Below are 16290 nucleotides of genomic sequence, written 5' to 3' on the forward strand. Positions count from 1 at the left end.
GGGGATGGAGCTAGGACAGAGCTGCCTCGGCATCCAGAATTCCTCTCCAAGGCCGCGCACAGGAGAGGGAGGGTTGTGGCAGGCTATGAGACCCAGCCCCCAGTCCCACTGCTGCGAGGCTGCCCCGCTAGAGCGCGCAGCCAGCATGCCAGCCATGGGAGGAGCTGGTACCTTCTTTCCAGTCTGAATTTGTCCAGCTTCAACCTCCAGCCACTGGTCTGTGTTGTAGCTGACTGCAGGGCCCCTTTCCCAGTGTTTGTTCCATGTAGGGACTTACAGACTGTGGCTGCCCTTGCGACAGACGCTAGGAGCACGGCCAGGCAGGTTTCTAGCCCTTGGATCATTCTCATGGCTCTTCTCTGAACCCTGTCCAAGCCATCGACGCCTCGAGCTGGGACAGCCGAGCGGGACACAGGATTGCAACTCAGGACTCCCAGTTACAGTAGCTCTTTTGGCCAGAGCCTGCCCCGGGAGCACGTGCACCATGTTCGGGAGGCAGCGTCCTCCTCTTCTACCTTAAGGCAAGGTCAGGGTTCGGTTGTGCCAGGCCAATGGGATGTGCCTGGAATGGGACTGGTTCTTGTCAAACAGAAGGGAAGGGCTGTGAGAGCAGGGACAGTTGTACTCCCAAATGACCGGGGGAGGAGGCAGGGAGTAAGTGTGCCCCTGGCAAGCCCAGAGAGCGATGGAGCAGACACCCGCCCGGCAGCGTGGTCTTCGTCACCTTGGCTTGGCCCTTGCCACCCCGGGCTGGCCCCAGGAAGCAGCTGCCAACTGCTGCCATTCCTTGCCCTGAGCCCTCCACCCCTTGCCTTGATTTCTGCACCCTGACCCCTCCCCATAACCCCCTACACCTTCCAGTCCCCTCCCCTCATTCCTGCATCCTCCACATCTCCAGCCCCCTAACCTGAAGGACCCGGGCAACTCCAGGTAAAGCTTCCACAGGTTGAATGTCTCTAGTGTGGCATGCTCGGGCCCTGGCCAGTTCTGAGCGAGAGAATTTTCTGGTCCACGGGAGGTCAGGATTGGCTAGCAGCATTGCCAGCACACCCACTGCTCGCTGGGCTCCGAGACAACATTGAGGGGTGACTTAGAGCCAAATCACAGCACAGAGCACCGCGAGCCCGGACTGGGGGCTGCAGACAAACTTTACGGGACCGCGGGAAACGTGGCCACCCCATGACGAGTGGACATCCGGCTCACTGACATCATTCCGGATGACGGAGAGTTCTGGACTGGACAGGTTCAGCCTGCAGCTACGAATAGCTCCGTGCTCTGGGTAAGGAACAGGCTTCCATGGGAAACTTAGACCTTGTCTGTACTTCCAGCAACGTGTAGGGTCCATGCCGGCAGCTCCCCACTGCCGGGGAAGGCTGGCAATGTCCGTGTCTGCTGCAGGACGTGAAAGTGGCAGGCTCTGGCAGGCGGAGGCAATGGGATACTGCCCCTCTAAAAATAGCAGGGCAGCTGGGAGAGGCCCTATGTGCGTGTGCAGAGAGCTGGGCCGGGTTCTGGAGTGTAGGGCACTTCGCTCTGCTCGCCTGTGCCATGTCTCCCGGCTGATCCCCGTGAGCTCCAAGTGCACTAGCTCTGTGCTCTGCTCACCACTGCAAGGCCAGAAGTGCTCCAAGAACCCCCGAAGGAAGCTCTCTGTACAGCGCTGCTGCTTTCAGGATCCCTGCCCAGGCTCCTAGACCACCCAGCCCTGAATGCACTAGAGGCACCTGGGCGCTGGGTGCTGCATTCTCCCAGCTTGTTTCTTTGCCTGGTTATGGCCAAAGAATTCACCCTTTGGTTCTTTCCGTACGTTGTTTAGTAACCCAGATGCCTCCGGGTGTGACTGTGGCCACGCTTGCTAGTCAAGGCCTTGTCTGTGGAGCAGTCGGTAGCTGTGCCCCCGGCCGTTCCCAGCATTCCTGCTTCAGCGGGACGGTGGCACGTCTGGTTTGTCTAGCTCCGGCTCCGAGGGTGCGACTCGTGGGGGACTCTGGCTGTAAAGGTGTTGTTCCGTGTGTGCATGGCAGCCCTCGGGAGAGTGATCAGACAGGCTGTAGTTTCTAAAGAAGGCAGCAGTTTTGTAACTGACCAGCCGGATTCAGGGCAGGCGTGTGTTCATGGGCATTACACGAGCCAGGTCTTTTTGGCCTTGGGTAACAGGTCTGACTCCAGCCCCGTTGACTTCAGTGAGGTTGGGCCCATTTACACCAGGTTTGAATTGGGCCTATTGAATGGAATCAGATTTCACTAGGGGGTTGCACATTTTGTAATTTCTGTAGCCTGACCATCCCCCCCCAAACTGCCTGCGTGACCCCCTCCTGTCCCTGTCTGTAGAGGCCCTGCAGCCACTGACTCCCTCTATCAGACGAGGGGGTCTGTGTGCCCCCCACCTCCTCCTTCCAGGGGTCTGTGCATCCTTCCATTCCCTCTCCTCCGTGCCAGGCTCTCGGCATGCCCACCTCTCTCGGCAGCCTCCCATTCCTCCTATACTGGGCCCCCATCCTCCCCCTCCGGGTCAGGGCCTCTGTGCTCACCCCCTTCCCATTACGCCCCCCTTTCCTGTGCCCCCCACACCGTAGCATTGTTTCTTTTCTTTCCGTCTGGGAGGTCAGTCATTCCGGGCAGTGACACCATGGCTGCCCCGGAGAGAATTCCAGTGCTTGCTGCAATCTGCTAAGCAGATGTCAAGGGCTTCATGGGCCCCTGGTTCCACCCTTCCACGTCTCTGATTTGTGTCCAGACCCCTGGGCCCCCCACTGACGCCTAGAACGTGAGGTGACTTTGGGATTGTTTGTTGTGTCCCAAGTTCGCGTGTCACATGCAAGCGGAGAAATGCCCCACGGAAGCCCGGCCAAATGCTTCATGTTATCAAAGAGCCAGCATAGAGGCAAGTGCTGGCCCAGGACACCATAGCCATCCCGGCGGGTGTGCTCTGATGGGACATGGCTAGCGTGAGCCCTGCGGGCCCTTCGGGGCGTGTCTAACCCCACGGGGCCGCTCTCCGGCTGCATGAACACCTGGGTGGGCACTGAGAGTTGTGGCAGGGAAACCCTTGGTTGGGAGCGGCATTCACCTGGCCCGAGCTCTCAGGACCAGCTTCCAAAGGAAACTCTGATGCTCCGTCAGCCGTTCGTCAGCTGGCTCCCGCGCCCTGGCAGGGGCATTGCCCTGCCTCGCTTCCTGGGCGAGAGAACGCCGGGGGGCGGCTGGCTCTTCCCCATGCCCAGTGCTGCTGTGGGTACATGCACCTGGGCTGTGGAAGACCCAGGCTCAAATCCCAGCTCTGACTTGGAGCCAGGATTCTAATGCTGCGCTCCCACCTCCCAGGCGAACGCCCCGGGACAGAGGCTTCTCCAGCTGCCCTACCCCCGGCTGGAGGGTTAGGCTGTGTCTCTTCTGGCACTTCCGTCGCTCTGGGGTGTGAACCCCGCCGCCTGGGCCGAGAACAGTGCCAGTGTGGCCAGTGCTCTGTCTCTCCCCCGGCACAGCGGTTTCATTGCTCTCCCCCGCCAGAATGGGGCAGTACACAGGAGACCGTCCAGCACCACTGCTGCCTCTCTGTAAGCTCCGTAGTGTCAACATGGCCTCCGCCTCTTTATCCGAACTGGAAGAGCTCTCCTGCCTTGCCCTTCCCCCTCTCCCGCCCTCCAGCCATGAAGCCGCGACCTGTGTAAGTTTCCTTTGCAAGAGGAGCAGGCTCTGAATTTGACCCTCTTTAATCCCTGGGCAGGGCTGTGCCTCGGTACCTCCAGGGCTTCGTGTTCTCCAGCTTCCCTGCTGGAAGAGCTGGAGTTTCTGTCACTGCCGCCCACCGCAGGAGACGTGCTTGTCCGCGGCAGCCGGACACCCCCCGGTTGGACCCGGGACAGCCCTTCAGTACGTGTCCAGGAGCGGGTGCTCCCCAAGGCAGGGCCCTCGAGATGCTGTACCCCTGCCTGTCCCAGGACACGAGGGGCTGCATCAGCCAGACTCAGCCTCCTCCTTGGGGCGAGGTGCCTGGTGTGCCCAGCCCGCATCCTTCCTCCGTGCGTGCTGCCGACGCTCGCCCGTCTGGCTTCCCCCCGCCCTGGGCCGTGGAGTCAGTGGCGCTGTGCCAGGCCAGCGTGGCTGGAGAGCCGGCCCGTTGTCACCCTTGGAAGGGCGTTGCCGGGTGTCTGTTTTCCCTTTCTCGCCTTCTCCTCTCAGTGCTTTGTTGTGAGCCTGGTGACCACTCCCCAAAGGCCCCCCCATTCCGCAAGCCGTCCAGCCTGGCTTCCTGTCGCGTGAGGGTCACAAACGCATTGCTGGGGGCCCGCCCCTCGTCTCCCCGATTGGCTGCCTTGTTTGCTCTCCGGTGTCGGGGGACCCGGAGCTGGGCCCTGCCCCACCCCCACCGGGCCAGGCGGCAGGCTGGGCTCCTAGCCAGATGTTTCTCACGAGCAGACTCCGCCAGGCAGGACCGCGTGGGGTTGGGTTTCTGGCCACCTGTTGGGAGAGCTTAAGTTGTGTTTTTCGGAGGCGTTTTGTGCAGCCGGACACAGCAGAGCGGCTTTTCTCAGGCCAGCGGCAGACTGGGCTGTCTGGAGTTGGAGGGAAAAAAGAAGCCCGCAGTGGCCTGTGAGGCTAACGCTCTCCAGTGCCTGGGACAAAGCCAGGCATTCATGCCAGCTGTCCCCCAGCCTCGCCCCGTGCCAGGCGGCTGGAAGCACTTTCACTTTTACTCTCCCATGGCTGCCTCTCGGCTCTTTCCCCACCTGCGACTAGCCCAGATGTTTGGGTTTCCTTCCTCACCAGAACAGGCTGCTTGGGGCCCGTGTGAGTGCCAGCCCATGTTCAGCTGCACCCAAGCCTAGCTGAAGGGATGCGTTAGGCGGCGCGGTCCAGACATCGGTTTGTAATTGCAGTGGAGCTGAACCCAGGAAATAAAGAGGGAGCCGTTCTTTCGTTTCCTCACTTCGTAACGAGTAACCCGGACAAGACCTGCCATGTGCATCTCCTCTTCCTGGGCCACTAGTTCTTGGCTTTGCCATCGCGAAGACAGAGAATATCTTAGGGTCTGTCTTCACTACAGAACTAATTCGAATTAACTTAGTTCAAATTAGTTAATTCAAACTAAGCTAATTCGAATGAGCACATCCAGACTTAAAAACTAGTTCGAATTAGTGTTTTGCTAATTCGAACTAGCATGTCCACACTGAGTGGACCCTGAACCGAGGTTAAGGATGGCCGGAAGCAGTGCCGGCAGGGCAGCAGATTAGGACTTAGAGTGTGGAGCTGCTGTCTCAGGCTAGCCGAGGGCTGTGCTTAAAGGGACCCGACCCCCACCCCAGACAGACAGTTCTCAGGGGTTCCCCGCTTGCAAAGCAGTCCTGGCTTGGAGTGCCCTGAGTGCTAGGACACCAAATGAAATGAATAGGTAGCTGGCTTCAAACTAACAACATAAAGTTCTTCTTCACAAAGCAAATAGTCAACCTGTGGAACTCCTTGCCACAGGAGGCTGTGAAGGCTAGAACTAGAACAGAGTTTAAAGAGAAGTTAGATAAAGTCATGGAGGTTGGGTCCATGGAGTGGTATTAGCCAGGGGGTAGAAATGGTGTCCCTGGCCTCTGTTTGTGGAAGGCTGGAGATGGATGGCACGAGACAAATGGCTTGGTCACTGTCTTCGGTCCATCCCCTCCGGGGTACCTTGTGTTGGCCGCTGTTGACAGACAGGCTACTGGGCTAGATGGACCTTTGGTCTGATCCAGTACGGCCATTCTAAGCTCAGGGCTCAGGGTCGGGGGTCTCAGTGGACCACCTTGATTTTCATGCAAACCTGCTCCTGGGTGGCCAGGCTGGCAGCTCTCCTGCCCTAGACGGCCACTTTCCTGTGCCTAGTGTGGAGGTCGTGGATGAGGTCCACGATGTCTGCACTAGACCAGGCGGGCGCCCGCCTCTTGCGGACCTGGGCAGGCTCCCGGGAGCCGCCAGCCTGGTCCCGGGAAGAGGGGGAGGGCTGGGGGGCATCGGGTGGGTGGCTCGAGCCGTGCCAGGTGCAGGGTCTGCTGGCTGGGTGCTGGCAGGCTTGCACCTGGCACGGGCACCGTAGCCAGCCCGTGCCCCTTTAAGGGCTCCGGGGCCAGTAGGGGGGCAAAAGAGTTTCCCTGGTGGTGCCCAGAGTGGCCACCAGGGAAAGCTGGGGAGGGCTAGCCTCCAACTAGTTCGAATTAAGGGGCTACACAGCCCTTAATTCGAACTAGTTAATTCGAACTAGGCTTAGTCCTCGTGGAATGAGGTTTACCTGGTTCGAATTAAGCGCTCCACTAGTTCGAATTAAGTTCGAACTAGCGGTTTGCTAGTGTAGCGCCTATCAAAGTTAATTTGAACTAACGTCTGTTAGTTCGAATTAACTTTGTAGTGTAGACATACCCTTATTGCCTCTGTATAAAACCATGGGATGCCCTCAGCTTGAATACTGCGGACAGATGGAGTTGCCTCATCTCCAAAAAGATATCTTGCATTGGAAAAGGTTCAGAAATGGGCAAAAAAAATGACGAGGGGTTTGGAACAGGTCCCATGTGAAGAGAGATTAAAGAGACTGGGACTTTTCACCTTAGAAAAGAGGAGACTGAGGGGGGATGTGACAGAGGTCTATACAATCATGAGAGGTGTGGAAAAAGTGAATAAGGGAAAGTTATTTACTTGTTCCCACAATATAAGTGGGACGAGGGGTCACCAAATGAAATTCATAGGCAGCAGGTTTAAAGAACAAACCAAAGGAAGTTTTTCTTCACTGAGTGCACAGTCAACCTGTGGAACTCCTTGCCTGAGGATGTTGTGAAGACCAGGACTTTAACAGGGTTCAAAAAAAGCTAGATAAATTCATGGAGATTGTGTCCATCAATGGCTATTAGCCAGGCTGGGTAGGAATGGTGTCCCTAGTCTCTGCTTGTCTGGAAATGGGTGACGAGAAGGATCACGTGAGGATTCCCTGTTGTGATCCCTCCCTCTGGGGCACCTGGCATTGGCCCCTGTGGGCAGACAGGACACTGGGCTGGATGGACCTTTGGTCTGGCCCAGTCTGGCCATTCCTATGTTGACCCAGGCTGACCGTCCCTCGGATGGAAATCTGGGGTAAGGCAACTGATTTCAAGCCTGGGTTTTGCACCAGTGTAACTGTAACGGGTGGCCTGGATGGCCTAGTGGTGAGAGCACATGGCGCCTGGCCCCCTGCTTGGTTGTGGGGCCTCAGTCTCTAAGGTCACGGTGAGGTTGGGGGGAGGGGACCCAGGCCTTCCCCCTCCATCGAGTTCCAGGCCAGGGCCCGGTGTGTGTTGCTCCCCGAATAGGGGCAGCCAACCAGTCTCCTCCAGGGTCTCCTGCAGCTGAGACTTCCTGGCTGGGCAGGTTAGTGACCCTGGCCCTAGCTCCTGCCCTTTGCCAGTCAGCCCCACGGAGCCGGGACGTCCTCCTTTCTCCCCCCTTCCCCCAGGCCCAGCATGGTGGGGCCAGCTGGGCCCAAAGGCTCCCTGCACCCCCTGCGGTGCTGGCTGGCAGCTTCTCTGCTTCCTCACAGTAATCGAGGTCACCACCTGCCTGCCCCTTCAGATGCCCCCACACGCTGCTGTAGGGCATTCAACCCGAGAGGTTGCAGGGCACCTGCAGTGAAGTCTGATGCCTCCTTGCAGAGCAAAAAAATGTACTATTAAATAGAAATACAGAAAATGTTTTTTTGGAATGAAACATGAACTCCCACCTCCAGGTGAATGCCAGGAGGGTGCCCGGCGCGCGCAACCAGCTCCTAAGCAAGCAAACAGCGGAGAGAAATGGGGTATCTCCAGTCTGCTCCCAGGACAGCGGCATGGGTGCTGGTCAGTGCGATTTTCAAACGTATGCCCCTCGTGTTAGAAACAGCGACGTTTTGAGGTGGGGCGGGGGAGACTGGGAACAGAGATTTGAAAACTGGCCACAAGTTCTGAGTGTGCCACTTTCTGGCTGTGCTACATGAGTCCCTGAAGCTGATTATCCGAGGAGCTAAGGACCCACAGCTCCTATGGGGATTGTTTTGCTTGGGGAATTTGCACAATGTGGAATGACAGGTGGGACGAATGGACTGTGAGGTGGCTAGAAAGCTGGCTGGATTGTCAGGCTCAACAGGTACTGATCAATGGCTCCATATCTGGCTGGCAGCTGGTAGCAAGCGGAGTGCCGGGGGTCAGTCCTGGGGCCGGCTTTGTTCAACATCGTCATTAATGAGCTGGCTGAGGGGATGGGTTGTACCCTCAGCAAGTTTGCAGAGGACACTGAGCTAGGGGAGAGGTAGATACGCTGGAGGGCAGGGACAGGGTTCAGAGAGACCTGGACAAAGTAGAGATTTGGGCCAAAAGGAATCTGATGAGGTTCAACAAGGACAAGGGCAGAGTCCTGCCCTGGGAGGGAAGAATCCCAAGCATTGGTACAGGCTGGGGAGCGACTGGCTAAGCAGCAGTTCTGCAGGAAAGGGCCTGGGGATTCCAGTGGATGAGAAGCTGGATAGTCAACAGGGCGCCCTTGTAGCACAGAAAGCTAACGTCATATTGGGCTGCATTATTGGAGCATTGCCAGCCAATGGAGGGAAGTGATTATTCCCCTTTATCCGGCACTGGTGAGGCCACGTCTGGAGTTTTGCGCCATTTGGGGTCTCCACTACAGAAGGGGTGTGAACAAATTGGAGCGAGACCAGCGGAGAGCAACGGAAATCATTATGGGGCTGGGGCACGTGACTAAGATGAAAGGATAAAGGAATCAGCTTGTTTAACCTGCAGAAGAGAAGAGTGAGGGGGGATTTGAGAGCAGCCTGCGACTCCCTGCAGGGGGTTCCAAAGAGGCTGGAGAGAGGCTGTTCTCAGTGGTGATGGATGGCAGAACAAGGAGCAATGGGCTCAAGTTGCAGTGGGGGAGGTCTAGGTTGGATATTAGGAAAAACTATTTCCCGGGTTGGGGGGGGGGGGGGTACTGGGCTGGGTTCCCTAGGGAGGGGCTGGAATCTCCATCCCTGGAGGTTTTTAAGTGACGACTTGACACAGCCCTGGCTGGGATGATCGAGTTGGGATTGGTCCTGCTTTGGGCAGGGGTTGGAACTAGGTGACCTCGGAGGTCTCTGCCCGCCCTGGCAGTCTGTGAATGTGGACAGTGTCTTGTCATCAGGCTAGCACGGGCCAGCCTGTGTTTGGTGCTGTAAGTTTTGCCCATGGTTGGGATGGTCAGTTGGTCACACATGTGCCTGCTTCCCCCGGGCTTGCCTCGCCCAGCTGGTGTGCTCCTCCATAGTGCTGGTGCAGCTGCTCAGTGCTTCTCCCCTTGGACGTTGGTGTCCCTAGTCAGCAGGGCGGCCAGTTGATTCAGCAAACTGAACTGTTGCCCGGAGAGAAAGACCCCGGCATGGCTCGGCGCCAGTCACGCCCGTTTTTGGCCCCTGGATGTCTCAGTGGCGTGGCTCCCTGGTTACTGACACGTGAGAGCCTAGCAGCAAGGGCCGGCTCAGCTGGCACCGGGAGTTTCTGACGTCCCCATGGCCATGTGAAGTGCCCTGACAGTTATAGACTACACCCGACAGTGCCCGCCCTAGCTTACACCCCACTGGACACATGGCATGGCGCCTGTTGGCCCCCTCCCTGCTTCCCGATCTCTTGGACAAAGCCTCCCCAGTCCTTGTCCTGGAGTTGCCCGGGCTGGGGCGCAGTTGCACAAATATCTCGTGCCTAGCGCACCAGCCACAGCTCCGCCACGTGCAGGGGCTGGTCAGTGAGCTCGCGAGCGCTTGTTCTAAGTCGTGGTCTGACTCAGCCCCGGGTGTAGGGCTACCGGCTCTCCGGCGGGCTCCTCCCCTTCGGCTGCGACGGTGTTGTTCTGGGCCAAAGCTATCGGCGAGCTCACGTCCACTCGGGGCGACCCACGTGGGCTGCCTGGCAACGCTTGCCCAGCTCTGCCCTGGACCTTCTGTCAGCAGATGCCAAGGGCAAGGCAGGTGCTTTGAGCCCTCCGGATGGGTAGCCCACAGACAAAGGGACTCGGGTGCCTTCGCACAAGCCCAGTTGTCAGTCACCCCCAGGGCAGCCGGGATTCCCACCGTGCTGCGTCGGTTAAAACGTCTTTCAGGAGAGTCCCCTCACTCTTCTGGGGGGAGCGTCTTCTGGGCCCGCTGGCTGGCAAGCGTCCGGGTTATGCATGGCCGGCAGGGGTGTGTGTCTATATTTAGCATGGCAGTGCTCTCTTCCTAAGCAACCGCACATGTCCCAGAAGCTAAACATAACTCCTCTGCTGCTCATCGGCAGCCAAGTCTCGCCATGGGCAAGGAGTCAGTGATAGGGCCGTTCTCGTCCCTCCCCACCCCGCCGGGGAGCCTCATTCCCGCTGCCTCAGGCAGGCGCCTGATCCCTGGAAGCTGATTCCTGGGCCAGGTGTAAGTGAGCCGCTCAGCTGTGTCATGGCCCGGGTCCCACACGGCCGAGGTTGGTGGGGACAGTGGGCTGTGGCTGCTGGGGACAACACAGCAAGACTGAGCCACGGCGCGTCTCTCGCTCTCGTGGCCGTCGCTAGCGCCCCGCAGTGTTCCGGGAGCCCAGGAGAGGCCGGTGGCTGCAGGAAGGGAATGGCCGTGTCCTTAGCACGTGGCACCCCAGAGGGGCAGCGAGGGGCTGCAAGCGTCCGAGCTGCCCCTCTGGGGTGCCACATAACCCAGAGGTTCCCCAGGTGGCCACGCGCTAAGGGTCCTCCTCTCCTGGGCGCCCCGTCCGAGCGAGGCGAGGGGCGGGTGGGACCCACACACCGCCTGGGCGTGCTGCACTGGCGCGGAGGCCACTTACAGAGAGAACGAGTCGGCCCTGCAGCCCTGGCGGCGAGCCAGCTGGCGTTTCCTCAGGCTGCAGCGGCTCCGGCACTAGGCTCCAGAGGACCCAGGTTCGGTTCTGCCGGTCGGCGTGACGCAGGGGGCCGCGGAGGCCAGCGAAGTGGCTGGGAGCCGCTGTCCTTGCTGCACAGTGGGGACCCAGGCTGGGCAGGCGGAAGGCTGTGCAGGCTCTGCTGCCGACTATGGGGCCGGGGTCTCTGTCGCAGGGCCCCACAGTGCCGGAGGCCTTTGCACGTATAACCCCAGCGAAGTGCACTGGAAAGAGAGGCCGTGGGCAGCTCCGAGTGGCTCTCCCTCGGTCTTGGTTCCCCGGTCCCCAGAGCCCTTCCTCCCCATGGCTCTCGGAGCAGGTAACCAGCCGCACTGAGGGCAGGCAGGGCTGGCGTGATGGGCTCTCGCCTCGGCCCAGCCGTGAGACAGCCCCGGCCTGTCGGCGGGCACGGCCAGCGATGGGAGTCTGGGGCTGTGGGGGCACATCCGTGGGGCTGCGAGCAGCCGGGTCACTTAGAACAGTTCTGAGGTGGCCTCAGAGAGCGGGTAATCGTGGGCTAACCTGCTCCGAGGGGGCGTTTCTTTTGAACCCCGCGGCAGAGGCCAGCTCAGGGTGTGCAGGGGGCTGGGAGCGGGACAGATGGTCGGTCTGGAAAGAACGGCAGCTCCGGTCTGACTGGGGATGTCTTCACGAGTCACAGAAACGTCCAAGCCCGGGGCGCAGCCTGCTCAGCTCGTGCCCAAAGTGCGGGGCTTTGTCCTTGCTGCAGGCGGGGCGCAGACGGAGAACTCTCCGGCTTCTTCGCGCTGAGCCAGCTCCGGCAGCCCTGGCACACGGGACCCGCACCCCGGCTGTGCCACCAAGCCTGCCCTTGCTCCATGCTTTGTCACTGTGCTGCTTTGACCTCAGTCCATGTGGCTTTGCTCCTGTGCCCAGTCCGGGCTGGGTTAGCAATGGAGGGGGGCCGAGGACAGGCCTGGGCGGGGCGCGTTTGGTGGAGGATGCGTGAGGGGACGAGAGAGGAGGAAGAGGATAAGAGGGGGTATGTGAGTGGGGGAGGGGATATATGGAAGTATGGGAGGGAGGATGTGGGGAAAAGCATGTTTGGGGGAGAGGCAGGTGGGTGTATTTGCGAGAGAATGTCAGATGTGTGTGTTCAGGTTGGGAGTGGGGAAGGGGCAAGGATACTGGACAGGCTTGTTTTGGGAGGGGAGATGATTCGGGGGGTCAGACGGGTTGTGTGTGTTTGGGGGAGGGGAAGGGGAAGGGGAAAGACACCGGTTGGGTGTATTTTGGGGGGAGATGATTCGGGGGGTCAGACGGGTTGTGTGTGTTTGGAGGAGGGGAAGGGGAAGGGGAAAGACACCGGTTGGGTGTATTTTGGGGGGGAGATGATTCAGGGGGTCAGACGGGTTGTGTGTGTTTGGAGGAGGGGAAGGGGAAGGGGAAAGACACCGGTTGGGTGTATTTTGGGGGGGGGAGATGATTCGGGGGGTCAGACGGGTTGTGTGTGTTTGGGAAAGCAGAGAAGGAACAGCCTGTGGGGGAGGGGGTTTTGCGGGGCTCTCAGTGTTTTGAGCCCATCAGTCTGGAACAAGGAAACCCAAGAAAATGCTGCGCTAGGATTTCCTTTCAGCTTGGGTTTCTGGAAGGCTGAAGGACAAAGCCCCTTTGAGAATATTTTGCTGGATCTGAAATCTCCATGTAAACGCCGCTAATCGTGTGAGCGTTTAACCCATGGCTTGTTTCATGTCAGTGCCTGTCAGCTTGCTGGGAAGCTACATGCAAATTTTCCCTGTTTCTCCTGCTGGTCAGCGGTTGGTGGGGATGGCGCGGAGCCCAAATCCCCAGGAAATCGCCTGCCGTAATCTCCAGCAAGAAGTGGAAAAGTTTGTTGTTAGTCAGAAGCTTTTAGAGCAATGTTTCGTTTGGCCCCGGGCCAGGGCTGAGCCAGAGCCGTGTTATTTCATAGCTCTGGGCCTGCCCCACGTTACAAACAAGCCATGTTTGGGTTTGCTGTGGGCCCGCTGTTTGTTTTTGCTTTAACTTTTTGGATGAAGTTTGGCAGCCGTCCCTACACACAGAGGCAGAGTCCCGCTGCTGGCGGGAGAAGCCGGGAGATTCTCTTTGCCAGCTGGGTGCAGGGCAGGGTACATTGTGGGGGCTTTAGTTTTAGGAGCATTTGTTTTGGAACCATCCTGGCTCCTAAAGTTCATTTCTGTGTTTATCCCCGTCTCCTTGCAGATTGCTGAACATCCCTGCCCGGTAGCAGCGTCTGCCGTGGGGGGTGGGAGGGAGGAGCGGTACATTCTGCTCCAGCTGGTCCCTGTTGAAGCTGGCTACCAAAGCTGCATTGTATGGAGCAGCCTGCCGCGCCCCTCATCATGCCCTTCCTCTCCTTTTCCCGTAGGTGCTAATAGAGCTTGGATTCTATAGGGGAAGAGCTCGTAGAAGCAGCATGATGCTAAATATCCCCTGGAGAACCTACGCACCATTATCCATTCAGCATGCTTTTTATAGAGAGATAAAAATAGCCATAAATCTAGAGCCATAGCAGTATATACCCTCCCCGCCCGAACCCCAGAGATCTTGCTACAGGTAACAATTATTATGCATTTATGGTATGTGTAATTTAAAATATATAGACTTCAAAAAATGCTGCCACTGGGAAGCTGTCAAGCCAATGACTGTTACATTACTCTAGCCCTTGGCTGGCGCAGTTAAATAGGGATGGCTGAATAGCTAATTCATGGTGACTGGCCTCGCAGAGATGGAGGGACTTATACACTGCACAACTAAAAGGCGTTTTCAGCGGTATCTGCAAGTGCAGCTGTCAGCTGGATTCTAGGGGAGCTGCTTTACCACCAAAAGCTGGAAGAGCTGCCAGGTCTCAGGGTCGTAGGGTCACTTCCCCCCACGTTTCCGTACATGCCGATAAACATTCATGGGTCTAAACAAGATTATGGTCACACAGAATTGGCCAAATCCTAACGTGTCCCTTTGCTATGGTTGGGAATCGCTTTTGCCAACAAAAGAAACTTTGAGTCTACCCTGAAGAATCCTCCGAAATTCTGGTGTCAGGAAGAATATTTCCTTAGGATTGTCTTCCTTGCTGAGCATTTTCTTCCTCTTATCTTAGGACAGGATTAAAAGGACACTATAAAAAGTGAGGGAGTTTATTGTCACTGAAAAAAACCAGTTTTAACTTATTAGAACTGAACATTTTTCTGGGGTGTTTGTCAGTTTTAGCTCTGCTCCGTATCACAGACTAAAGCGGAGCTACACAAACAAACACACCAACCAAACCAAACACACAAACACACCAACCAAACCAAACACACCAACCAAACCAACCACACAAACACACCAACCAATCTAAACAAACCAACCAACCCGAGAATTAACCCTTTGTCTTGAGTTCGGTATGAGGATACATGGTTGAGAGAGAGGAACTATTGGTCCTGCTTTGGGTGCCCGAGGTGGGTTGTGTTTTGCATATTTTCCAGTGGCCCCAGCAGCAGTGTTCTTTGCTTGTGTTCCTCTCTGAAAACACACAGCACAGCTTTCCACCTGCAATGACTGGGCCTCCCTCGCCTGAGTGGACTGAGTGGGGGGGACACAAATTTGATCTTAAAATCACCACGAGGTTCCCCGTGTAACCAGTGCAGACAGCAGCGTGGACTTCTCCAGGGAGGGTGTGTAACTTCCTGGCGTGTTTAGAAAGCTCTCTCCCTTCCATCGGAAGCAGTTTCTCTAGGGGCTAGTCCAGGGCTCAGCGCTGAAGATCAAGTAAATAGTCGGGTTCGTTTCACCGTTCCCTCTGCCTGGACGTGTTGAGCTCTTGCCACCCTGCTGTCTGTTTTTCCTTGCCAAGGTTCAGTTCTAATTATGTTGATTTTCTTCAGCCCACCCCCTCCTGGAAGCTTATTAGGGTGAATATTTTTATTTATTATCATTTCGCCCAGCTCCTGCCAGCATTTCCAATTACTCTCGCCGCTTCCTTGTAATTGTCTCTCTGTAATGGCTCTGAAACAATTGCGCTAAATGAGGTGTCTCCTGCAAGATGAGAGTTTCACTTCATTAAAGGCTAATGTATTCTCAGCTCCAGCTCTGTGGGGCTGGCTTGGAAAAGAGACATTTAAACAGCTTCTTTCTTTTTATAGAGACCAACTTTCAGTGGTGGAACATTCTTTTGTGTGCATGGGAGTGTGTGCATGCGTGCGTCCACGCACACGTACACCCTGGCGAGAATGCAAGGGGAGCGTGTGACAGAACAGCCTCCTCTTTGTGGTGAGCAGGAAGGCTTTCGCTGCTATGTGGGACGGTGTGTGCACAGCATAGTCTGACATCGCCTTCACTTCCATTGGTGGTGCAGAATAGGCTGGGGACACAATGGGCCCAATGTACTAAGTGTTTGTGTAGTAGCCTCACTTGAATTTACCCCTGTGGTGAGCCCAATGTCCTTGAATTTATACAATGAAACAGGCTCATTCACAAAAAGAGTTTCCAGGTTGATTTCCACACTCGTCTGCGTTGTGGAATGGAACTTCTCAAAGGGGGGGGGCGGGGTGCGACCGATCGGCGGGAGAAGGGAGGGAGGGTAGAATTCATCCCAGTGATGTTCACCTCCAGCAATCACAACCCGTGAGTTTCGGCCCCCCAGACCCTGAGATTGAAAATGTCCCAACAAACGTTGAGGCCTTTTCATTTGCCTTCTGCTTTCGGAAGAGATGCTTTAGCCAAGCACGAGTGTGGGGCTCAGTACAGTGGCCAAGGGAGTGAAATGTGATAGTCCAAGACCTATAAGGGGTCCGTCTAGATGCCTTAGTGCTCCCTTCTGGCCTTTAGCTGTGTGATCTCTTACGCCCTATGAAACCCTAAGTTTTTGGGGCTTTTGTCCACAGCCACGAAGGCTGGAAGTTGCTGAAAAGATCGGAAAGCTGCAGGTCTCACCTGCCCACTTGACTCCAGGAGCTGGGTTCTGAGTAAATGTTGAAAAGTCGGATTAAAATCACAGGAGTTTGCAGCAGAAACCCGGCTTGGGTACCCGGTGTGCCCAGGCGGCTTTTCGTCATTTCGGACAGGGTGGCTGCCTTCTCCGAGGGATTGTCTGAACGTCGAGGTTGGCCCGCTGTAATTTAACTCAGGTATGTGTGCACTTCAGTTAAACTGGTGCAAGAGAGTCCAGTTTGAGACCGGCTTATTTCTCGGTGTATTGGGACAGCAAGGGCTTGTCTACACCACGAAGATCACACCTCTGGAGGTTGATCTTCTAGTGTTTGATTTAGTGGGTCTAGTGTAGACGCCCAAACTGAATGCTGAGGGCAGTCCCTGCCAGCGGCCTGTACTCCTCCTGTGAGGAGTGTGCTCCTGACGGCCTCCCACAGTGTAAACGCTGCAGCGACTTGGCTTAAGGTAAGCTGGAGCCAGCTACGCATTTTGCAAGCTGGATGGC

The 16290-nt window shown here is 56.9% G+C and overlaps 1 protein-coding gene across 15 annotated transcripts in view; it reads left to right on the forward strand.

The window, feature by feature from the left end:
* The window catches only part of PKNOX2 (PBX/knotted 1 homeobox 2), a 339410-nt gene that overhangs the window by 71680 nt on the left and 251440 nt on the right, over positions 1 to 16290 (forward strand). For 2 of the 15 annotated variants that reach the window (XM_075909456.1, XM_075909452.1), the window contains exon 3: positions 7718 to 7826. The exons of the other annotated variants lie outside the window; for them this stretch is intronic. The gene's annotated coding sequence lies outside the window, so the exon portion shown is untranslated. The remainder of the gene's footprint in view (positions 1 to 7717; positions 7827 to 16290) is intronic. 15 annotated transcript variants of the gene reach the window in all.

This window comes from Pelodiscus sinensis, chromosome 26 (assembly GCF_049634645.1).
Source record: "Pelodiscus sinensis isolate JC-2024 chromosome 26, ASM4963464v1, whole genome shotgun sequence".
In the NCBI taxonomy this organism is placed as follows: domain Eukaryota; kingdom Metazoa; phylum Chordata; order Testudines; family Trionychidae; genus Pelodiscus; species Pelodiscus sinensis.